The following is an 11,554-nucleotide window of genomic DNA, read 5'->3' as shown; positions in this document are numbered from 1 at the left end:
CGAGGAGCGAAGGGGACAGAAAGCAGATTCGAGGAGGAAAGCAAACTGAGGGAATTAAAGCTATCCAGGGGGATTGGAGCTTGGGAGGGGTGTATGTGGATTCGAAAACTGTGGTAAAATAGGCTGGGATTGGGATGGAATTCCGAAAGTATTTGTAAGAGAAATGAGAGTATTGATACTTCCTCTGCGTTTGTGGGTATGAACATTGGATTGTGTATGTTTGTCTAATATGAACAACTTCAACACTCCAACATTACAAGATATTCTATCTTCGACCCAACCTTTTCCATCCCACGTCCTCGCAAGAATTGCTTTCGACGTCCTCCACCCAGCCCTTAACGAACCTTTAAATGCCTAAATAGACTATCGCGGGGACGGAGGTGGTCCGCGATCCAGTGCCAGCCGAAAACGACTCCGAATTCCTCCACGTTTAACCCGTTGCGTTAACCTTTCTGAAACCGAAGCAATTGCACTCATTGCCCGAGAACGATAGCGTAACGGGAACCGTAAGACGTGGACTCGGAGCGACGAGGACGGAAGACGGAGGAGAAAAGCGCTGGAGGGGAGGATGAGTGATTCAACGTTTAATTGGTCTTGTACTTTTCTTGCGGTAGCTCCAACACGCGAGTGTGGGTGCTGCGCGTCGGTCCAGGGTGCCGGAAAAGAAAAGACTTGGCGCTAGGAGCGACACGAGGGGGGAAGAGTCGCTCGCGACATTTGCCCTTTTGCCTGCTCACTGTTTCGTTCCACTATGACCACTGGGAACCGTAGGTATGCGCGTCACGCGACACCCGCGGTAGGTTAACGAACACGGTCACAGTTAATTGACTTCTCAACCGCTAATTAAGCCCAAGACTAGTCGGTGTACCCCTGTACGTTGCGACACCGCGTCGTGGATTTTTGCGAAATTGAAATATGACGTGGTTAACGGGAAATTAGACGGAGTTACCGAGTAACTGTAATTCGAAAGGTCAATCTTCCTTGGAGAGCACAGACATCAACTCAGTACAGGGTCAATTTTGTAAACTTAAAATTCACCAGTATTTTCAGTCACACATTCAAAAATAGCAAAAATCAAGAGTTCTGTATAATAAAAAATAAAAGAAATTAGTAACTAGTCGAGGAATGACTCGAATGCATTCTAATTCTACGTGACCTACGTCACGTTCAAATTTTACTAAAATCCTCGACATCGAGCGTATAAAGAGATCAATTTCACGTCGAATGAGTGCAGTTTTTCGAGGATTTCAGGCTGCTTGAAGTAACGGGGACGAACCCGGTGGTGAAACGACGGTGTCCCGCGAGAGGCAATGATTCACGGACCGCTTTCACTGGTGGCCGCGACTCTATGGGATCGAAATTGCTGCCTCGTATTCGGTACGCGTTCCCTGGAACGCAAGAATCCTTTTAACTTCGACTTTACCCTGACCCATTCGTCTTTATGATTTCGTGGTAGGTATTTACGCGGTTCAACGAAGAAGGATGTCGTCATGTTAGCTACAAAAAGAACGACGGTGTGTTACGCGACACATTGCATCGGACGAGCGTGCTGCAATTGATATACATTTTTGTCACTTTATAGCTTCCGTTCCTATTTGTATCGCGGAAGCTACGTGTGGTTGGTAAACGTGCGTTTGCTTAATGCCTTCCTTCCAAGCACGTGCTGTTACATTGTTAAAACTCGAACTGAACCTGTATAACGAAAATTATCGCTGGCGTCATCGTTCGTTCAATCAAAACCCAACGATAAATATCGATGTCTCTCGCGGATACCTGCCGCTCGTGGTCACTGACACGTACTTTCGATTCGCGTACTTGAAAATGTGGGTTAATGGACGCGTCGATTTCGCTCGTCGTTGCATCGCGGCTTGTTTTTCGTGCGGGGAAAAAATTCACACGATCCCAGCTGCCTCGAGGCGAGCGTGGTCGAACCTGAGCTAACGTCGAAAGAGTGCACAGATGCAACGTAATAATACCTGATTCGCGGGAGTGACCCCGTTAACGGGACCTGGACGTTCGTGCACGCAGACAGCGTGGCATTTATCCGCGCGACAAAAGGAAATCGAGCCGAATGGCACCGCCATTCGCATTTGTCATCGTCCACGGCGTCTTCCGAAAGACGACGCGTTGCAGGGCACTGTGAAGAACGTTTCAAGATGGCCGCTGCGTGAGATACTCTTTGCACATCTTCATTAATCGCTCGAATAAGCTGGCTTCTGAAAAATACCGCAACCGAATGTACCGCAAACAAACAAAATACAAACTTCGTTAATCACACGATCCCGTCCTTGCGCAAGGTCCGTGGTAGCAAATTGAGCTTCGCCATCCCTAATTCGTCGTGGTTGGATTGACTCGGCGCGCGGGGGCCGTCCCAAGCCGCGTGTCGGGCTTCGACACGCTTAAACGGTCACTCCCTATGCCTCGTTCGGTAACGTTGCGTAATTGACCTCCTTCTATTTCGTTGGTTACAATCCGACGAGGTAAGACGCGGCCTGGAGCCATCCCCGGGGTTGAATCAAGGAACCACGGGTGACTCAGTCGGCCGTAGCAGTCGTTTAACCTCGGGTCGCGTTAGCCGCAATCGTTACACCGAAAAAATAATTACGCTACTTACCCGCCCGCAGGCGGTCAGTTTTATGGGCAGCGTGTAACGTGCAACGGGTGCGACACGCTCGACCTTTACTTTTAAAGCGCAGCCGTAACTCGTTCTTAATTGTTTCAATTCGGGTCGTTGCGTCTTAGAGGCCCTCTCCCTGGTGTGGCACGTAATTCCGACAATGTGGCCGCTACGTGAGACCGAGGGTTTTCACTTGGCGCGCTCGTTCCTTAATAATTGACGAGAAACGAAACGGTCCAATTGCTGCGGCGATTCCGCACGAGCGGCTCCGATAGGCGAGAACGGCGCAGCGTAAGAAACCAAGGCTAGGAATGTCGACTTTCCTTCGAGTGATAATTTGAGAGAGCCCCTTGCTGCTGTTGTATCGAACGACAGTACGAAATAATTCGAGAGAAAACGTACTTAACGGTAGCGGAGACTAGACTTCGAGACTTCGTGATGCGTCCTCGATAAGAACTAGTAAATCCTAACAGTTGCGAGGTACAGGGATCTTCGCTAGGGAATGGAAACTGCAAAGGGCGAAAGGAATTTAAGGAAGAAAGATTAGGTGTTTTGGGAATAGGGTAAACTGTAGAATGCTTCTACGCGGGACACACACACGAGGAAATGGAGAAGTCGATGATGCGAAGAAGTAGGCCAAGACAAAGAGGAAAGCATAATAAAATCATACGACAGGATGATGTACAATCAGTTTGCTTGGTCAAAATATGGATCTGATCCTCGAGTATTTTCTTTGTGTCGCGACACAGCATAAAGCGAGACAGGGGTTGAAATTTGGGAACATTTATCATAGTGGACATCAGAGAATGATCACTGGTGCAATTCATACCGAATGCGCTTGAAATAACAATATTCGAGTCATTGTTGATTCGGGTTAAGTCAAGCAGAATTTATGAAGTTTAAACAGGAATCGAAATAGATTTAATAGGGGTAATTAAAAATTAGATTGAAGAACAAAAATAACGTTAAAACTGTATTAATAGAAACAGCTATAAAACGTCTAGAATTATCAATGTACATTCCTTGGAAGCAGTACAATATAGATATCGATACCATGCATAAAGTGCACTGATCAAAGTCAGGTTCCAAACCGATCCTACTTGGTTTCAAGAAAAACGCAACATTCATACCGCTACCATGTTTATATACAGAGCTACAAAGGACTACAGTGTTCTTCGCTACAATTTCATGTTCTACGACGTTCTACGAAGTTCAAGCCCCATCCGAATGATCCCGAGGGTGCAAAGGATGCACGTTACACGCAAAACCAATGAAAGTCGAAGGACTCGACGGGTCCCACTCGAAACGCTGAACTCAGCCACGCGTGTTTATCGCGATTCGCTGTCGCGTAAATTATGGTCGCGCCTCTATCTTGTCCCGTGATCACGGAAATTGTACACTGCGGGCGCAGAGAGCGGTTCCACGCTCGAGGGCGGGTACGCTAGGGTGACGCAGCCGTCCGAAGGGTTAGGGTAAGTGGTAAAATGAGATTCGCGTGTACATTTTTTCTTATCTGGCGAGCAGGACGCGGAACCAGTCAGGAGGGTCGTGCCTCGAGGCAAGATGACCCCCCGAAGAGAGCCACCAGACCACGGTCTCGTAAAATATTTCGGCTGGCGAGATAGTTCGCTCGCAGGTCCTCGTTTCCGAACCTGGGGAAGGGAAAAGTGACCTGAAGGGTGGTGAACAGAGTATGGGGCAACGAGAGTGAGGTGTTTACTACTTCTGAAATTACGGGGGGGGGGGGGGGAAGTAACCTCTGAGGTAATCGTCAGCTATCTTACTTGGGGCCAAGTGAACTGGTGCTACCATCTGTCTATTCTGTTTGCTTGCAAAATTTAAATAAACAGTTTCTTTCACTTGCTTGTTTATTGAAACCATTTAGTTTTACATGAATTATCATCAATAAACAAGGGCTTAAAGATTAATAATTTAAATTTTCAAAATTGAACATCTCTAAGCTAGGTAATATTAAACGTATTGTATATAAATGAGACGGATTATTATATTTCTAAGGCGACGAGAGAAAAGGAATTAATTTATCAGGAAAAATATATTAAGTATAAGGTGCTACAAAATCTTAGTAACTGTTGTATACAATTATGAACCTTCAGTGAGACGGCTGAGCAAGGATATACTAAAGGGTTTTCAATCGATAGGGTAGACTACTCCGGTTAGTAATGCTCGATGATAAAGAGCACTCCACCGATAAAGCAGGTAGTCCTACCGACAATGTAGATCACTCCATCGATAATCCTTCGACCAATCTACCTTATCCAACAAATGCTTTTCACAAGTAGCGCCACTAGTTGAGCAAGATGCTTCGAGAAGGACTTTTGAAGGTCGTTCCTTTTTCCGTCCATTGCGAGGACCCTGCGACAGTATGCGCTGCTTCTCAGATTCGTGTTTCGCGAGCGAAACAGAAGGCGGCCATCGTGCGGAAGGGAGCGGAAGCGCGAAAAAGAGGGAAGGGACAACGTCTGGAGAATACAGAATCGGCCGTAACATAAAGAAGCGGAAGGTACGAGGATGGCAACCCTCGCGAAGGGGAACTCGTGATAACGTGCTTTGGATATAAGTACCGCGGGGAGTACGAACGTAACTCCTCGTCCTCGCCGTGGCTGCGTAAGTGTACGCTCCTCGCAGGTTCTCGCAACGATACAAAAACCACCGACGAACACGCGCCATGCCGCCTCGAGAACGCTCGTTTCCACGTTTCCGTGGCTGGAGCTTTATCTTACTTTACGACAAATCAAAAGCTACGCTTTATCATCGCCCCCCGACCCTCTCTGGCCTTTATAACGGGACTGCGACGACACAGTGCCCAGGAACCGTGGACGCTCTAGCGCGGTAACGAGTTATGCGGAAAATCCTTTTTTTCTTTGATGAAAATTGGCTGGTTTGTTCTTAACTGCTTCTAATTGTGCGAAATACACACTCGATGGTGGTTAAATAGTATCTGATGAGGTTAGAAAAAAGAAAACTAGAATATGTCAATATTGGAAAACTAGAAGGATATTTTGATACTTCGGAGGATGCTATGATCAGAGGTCACCCAGAGGAAAAAATTGTTGGATGGTTCTTCGATGTCACACTGATGTACATACCGAGGCATCAAGATCTATAAAATGATCTTTACTTGACCCCTTCAGACCTGGCGTCCACAATTGAGGACACAAATTTTAAAAACGACTGACACTATAGTTTATGGCGAATGTCCTTATTTTTGCACATGAAGAAAAACCAGATTTCCCAAAAGACCAAATTAACCCTAAAAATTAAACTACGTTAGTACGAGAAAAAAAATAATTCAGGTCTGAAAGGTTTAATATTAAACAAAGATGGCCTGTAAAAGTGAAACAAATAAAAACACAAAAAGGTGAAGAGGATGCAGTTGTAAAATATAATTCATTGTTACTCCGACAGTTCAAGTGTATATTCCCCAAAGAATTTGATGTGAATCTCTTCCACGCAAGCCTCTTTCCTTACAACTTCCCTTCTCCAACATCATTTTACATCCCTTCCTTTTTTTCTGAAACACCAGTGACACAACTAGGACCTTCCAAGCAATCTTAACTATGGCCTCTACTTAGCGGAATTAGACGTTCCGTTCCCCGCGGGGGCCATTTTTAGTCCTCGTGATCGTCATCGCGACGGCGATAGGATCTTCCCGGTTGGAATTAGCGGCAGGTAATTGCGCCACATCCCCTCGAGACAACTAAGGTAAAAAGGAGCTAAAGTAATCCTTGGTGGAAGGGCGTCGCTGAGAATCCCTGTGAGATCGTGGCACTCGACCCGACGGAACCTCGTTTTGGCTCGCAGAGAGGCGTGCACTCAGCCCGAATTTACGTCCGAGTGTTTACGGGGCCAAGATGGCGTCAGGTTGCCAACCCTTACGCGCATTAACGGCGCCCTGAGAGATAGCGTGCGCACACCCTCGTCTTCTTAGACAATGGGGACGATACCGCGTCGAGCGACAATGCTCGCGACGTCAACGCTCTTCTCCGAGGAACGAACGTCGTCGAGGACGGTTGGAAGCCAGCTGACGAGGACCTTCGCGACGATCATCCCCTGGAATCACCGACGATTCACGCGCGCTCTACCAGCTCCCACGGACTTCATATCTCGCGATCGCGCCGTTGGGATCCGACGTTTCCTGATACGGATGGCCGCTGGGATTTTTCGAGCATTTATCTTGACCCGCTATCTAAGTCGGTGAAATATGGCAGCAAGGAAATTTCCGAGGAACGAGACCCGCCGATTGATGATGGTTACTCGCGGGGGATGGATTATGGTGCGTGGTCGAGTGAGTAATAGTCCTGCGCGATGCACTCTCCGAGAGCCTTCCGTGGATCTTGAAGTGAAACGAAGAAAACAGCACTTGATCACCTGGAAGGAATTTTCGATTTGGTCTGGCTGGGAGAGTTGAGGAGAATTCATCGTTATTTCTCTGTTTTCTTGCACATTTTCTTTTGTTTTGTATTCTTGGTAGGTAATTATTTTCTTTATCAGTTTCAGGTGATGTATGTATTATTTGGGTATTATATTTTAAGTATCACATAATAATACGTTTTTCCAAGGAATTTTCAAAGAACGCATAATTTTGTAATTTTATAGATTCTATATATTTCATTACCTTCGTAATTATTCTTTTTCATTGTATATCTTAAATAACAGTCCCAAATTGGATATCTCCTTCTATATTAACTTTCAGTTATATCAATAATTTTTTGGTGTATCTAACGAAGACCTAAAACGGACGTGGATTGGTCTCAATTAACGTAATGCACTTCGTCCAATGTAATCTGCAGTGTATATATACTTGAATTCCTTGGGCCTTGAATTTAAACGATGTATTTACAACGTATACTTTGAAATTACAGCAATTAAATTAGTAAATAGAATCAGCGATTACAAGCACGAGGAATCTTCGTGGTAGCGAGCACGCATACCTGAACTCGATAGAATCTTGTGGCCAATAAGTCGTCTGGTCTCGCGCGTCAATGTACATCCTCCAGGCACCATAATCCGTCGGATGGACTGCATAATTCATTCCGTCCGTCATTGGCAGGCCTCGAAGTCCGATGACTCGTTATACAGCGGCGCACGAGCCTACGACGACCGAATGGTAATGGCCCTCGCACGCATACTTATGGTTAAGTTTGGCACGTAACTCGCTATGGTCGACAACGAACCGACGTCGATTGCAATTAACTTGCCCGTTTCGTCGTCTAATTTCCATCGCTCGCGGCGCTACCCAGGAATCTCAAATTCTTTCTAATTAATTAAACGCGGCTCCCCATCCGCGAGGCCGACACGCGTCCCTGATCGAAATGATCGGTGCCATCTTGATCGCAGAGTCGAATCTTGGAATTGGAGTGACTGTCCCAGTAATCGAATTGTCGAGGAAAGATACAATTTTTCTTTTTTTTTTTTAGGAATTTATATGAATGCTAGGAGTCTCGAATAAATTGGTTCAATTAGAGAATACGAAGTCGAGGAAAAATTGTCTACTTCTCAGAAATTAATCAAAGTAATTGTTTCCATCGTTGATTCTTCTATTTTTATTTCTGCATTCAATTGGTTTGCAAAAATAAAAATCTGGGTGTCTTCTACTTGAACAAATTATTTTAATTACGAAATACCAGAAGTCAATTATTAGCGATCACGTATTTGAAAAATGTGATTTTAATTCAAATATATTATCAAGGAGCCCCAGAAATTGGATTTTTTTAAACTCCATAAAACTCTCTGAAGGGTTAATATTTACCTTTGTTTATCTCCTCAAGTTTATGGACCCTGGAGGAAGTACGTGGAACGCCATTAATTTGAGTCCTCGGGTCCTCCTCTAACAGTCGCCAATATATCATACGTTTTTCAGCTGTCACCTGTGCGTCATCCATTTTGCGGTCACGCGTAGCACGTTTCTACCGAGAAACTGGCATTCCATCCATCCTCCGTCACCTCGTTTCTGCAGTTACAACTTCTTGCAACCCCTCGGCGTTACGTGTCTTCCCGCTATCCTCCTTTATTCCAGCTCTATTTTTGCCAGACACGCAACATCCGTACGGCAAATACAATCTCACGACCGATTCCTCTCCTCCTCGTATTTTACCATCGATCGACGACGGGGATTACACGCTTTTCTTACATGCTGTTCGCTGTTATCAGCGCAACGCGCGTCGCCATCCTTTCAGGCACGCTTCGAAACCCCTTCGAGATACAGTGCGCAACATATGAGTATTGGCACAGAGCGATTCTCCGGATAAAACTGCTCGCAAACGCGAACAAAATCATCGCAAACATTCGATTTTCAACGTGACGCAACTGCGACGCGAAATTCGAAGTAAAATTCATCTGGATGAAATTTATTTTCCAACCATATACATACGTAATATTTGTTCGTTGACGTTAAAAAACTTTCAGTGATGTTTTAAAATTATGATACAAACGCGTACTAATTCTTACACTTGTTTGGTATTTATTAAATGTGTTAATCTGAACAGTTTAAAATATTAAAATATATGAATTTACAAACTTTCATCTATTATTGCATTTGCAATAGAATACGAAACATCTGTTATTAGTATGTTTCATATTCAAATATTTGAATATGGTCAAAAAGATATTTATTATAAATGTGTTCAAGATAAAGAAATTATATCGCAGTAAAAATGTTGTGTTACGAAATTCACTCCATGTCAATTCTTATCGTTTGGCACTGCATAATACGCGTTGGTTGGTAAAATATTTGGCGAAGCACGCTTCGGACGAGTTCCTTTCAGCCACCGTCGAGTATTTTCTCAAACAGCCTTGTCGATACCCGCCCTACCAATCTTCACCCCGCTTACCTTTAACCCCGACGAAACGCATATCCGCGAAACAGGTCCGGAAACGGCGAACGACGCGAACGAAATTTGAAATTGAACATTGTCGCTGACACGTTTCTTCCCTGGGACCGTTTCGGAAGTCGCGAAGGAAGGACGTCGAAATTGAAATGGCGGCTCCACACGCACGTGACGCTAACGCGTTCCGAACAGGGTAGAAAGTGGAATGAAAATACGAAAATCTTTCTGTTACTTATTAGCTGAAGAGTAAGAACCTAAATATAATAAAGTTTAAATTTCTTTTTTGGATGTTACTTTTATTAAAATTCAAACGAAATGGAAGCTTTTGATGTAAAATTCCAGACTTCTTCGTTTCTTCGTAGTACAATAGATGTGTATAAAATTGTATTTGATCTCGAGCTTTGAATATATTTAAATATGAAATTTGATCAAATTATTACCACTAGCATTGAGCATATGATAATTTGATCGATGACTATAAAATTGAAATAAAAATTCGAACTGTAAGAGTGGTATACTTTTACAGCCGTTCACCTTTCGTTCATCATTCGAAATTTGTATCTGCATAAGAATTTTGCCCCGTCTCTGGTTGCTAGAACCACGCACCGCTGCGGCACGGCAGCACTCCAGGGAAGCACACTGCGGGGGATCGGAATGCTTTGCCGCCCTCCGTAAACCTACCCCGACCACCTCCCTGCCAGCATCTCGGCAGAAAATCCAAACATTCTTTTGGGTTTATCAACTTTGTGTTTAATTCACGAGATTCCGCAGAGAGGAGCCCGCCGACTTAGCGTCCTAAGAAGCCGTTGCGACGTAGCCCGCAACTAACGACGAGCGTCGGGGTGGGCAGGGCTGCCGCGTAAATATTGCTTTATAATAAATGAGGAGCCGCGAAGGCGTAGGAAACTGAGAGAGCGTTCGTCGTTCTTGTAAAATTATCGGGTACCTTCTCTGATAATCTCTGTCGTCTCTCCGCCAGTGGCGTCATTGTAACTTTGCGACGAGTCGAGGTGAGATGAAATTTGGCGGGATTAGAGCGAAGGTGATTAGAATCTTGGTGGAGAGAGGAAAGAAAGGAATTTCGTAAGGAGAGGGATGCATAAGTTCGGTATTAATTGGGAGGTTAGGAAAAAATTGTATGGCACACTCAGGTTGTGGGAATAATAAATGTTTATGTAAAATACAAAAAGATTTCGCTTTGGTATAAAAGTCTGGGTTTCAGACATCGTTTTGAAACGTAAATGAAATTTATTTTGATACAAACTTAAAAGTGTACAGGCTTTGGAATGATAATTTGATAATAAACAGTTCAGATATCGTTTCTAAATGTAAATAAAATTCATATTCAAGTTCAAACGTAAATAAATAAATACATAATAAAATAACAAGATTCGACAGTGTCCAAACTTTGAAAAGATCCTTCAAGGCAGCTTTTAGACATCCAAATGCATCCAAATTTCACAAAAATCTGACCCTTCGCTTCGAACACCGTCCCATTCAGGATGTAACGACCACACGGGATAACGTTCTGCTCTCCGTCTCGGCCGTTACGGTTTACGAAACCCCAGAATCCGGTAAGTGGCCGTGCGATATTAAAAAACCTCCGGATCGTTAAAAAATACTTAACGCCGTAGAAATTGCAGTTCGCAAGAAGTTCCCGAGAACGATCATCCGCGGTGGGTGCGTTCGCTCTCCAAAAGATGGAGAGAGAGCGAGCCTGGGGTCCCTTCTGCCTAACGACAGGCAAGCATTAATTTCACAGAGGGGGGTACCTCCGAGGCATAGTACTTTAAAAGTCGTTATTACATAAGCGCATACGCTGCGCAACCAAAGGCGCTATCGATGCTCTCGTTTCCATTTTCGATCCACCTATTTTCTTTTTTCCGCTCCTAATGAGAACATTCGAGGGCGTCCAAGTTACCGTACCCGAAGATGGGGGTGGGTGGGTGGGACGGGAAAGGGCTCTTGCTGGTCTCGGTTCTGCCTATTATCCTTATTATCGGTTTCGAGCGCAACGAAGTTCGCGCAAACTTGGGAATCCGGGCTCTCCGGCGAGCTTCGTTCCGCTTTATCTGCGCCAACCAAACGA

Source organism: Hylaeus anthracinus, unplaced genomic scaffold (genome assembly GCF_026225885.1).
Source record: "Hylaeus anthracinus isolate JK02 unplaced genomic scaffold, UHH_iyHylAnth1.0_haploid 4, whole genome shotgun sequence".
NCBI lineage: Eukaryota > Metazoa > Arthropoda > Insecta > Hymenoptera > Colletidae > Hylaeus > Hylaeus anthracinus.
The sequence above is the reverse complement of the archived record's forward strand: the minus strand, read 5'-3'. Positions refer to the sequence as shown.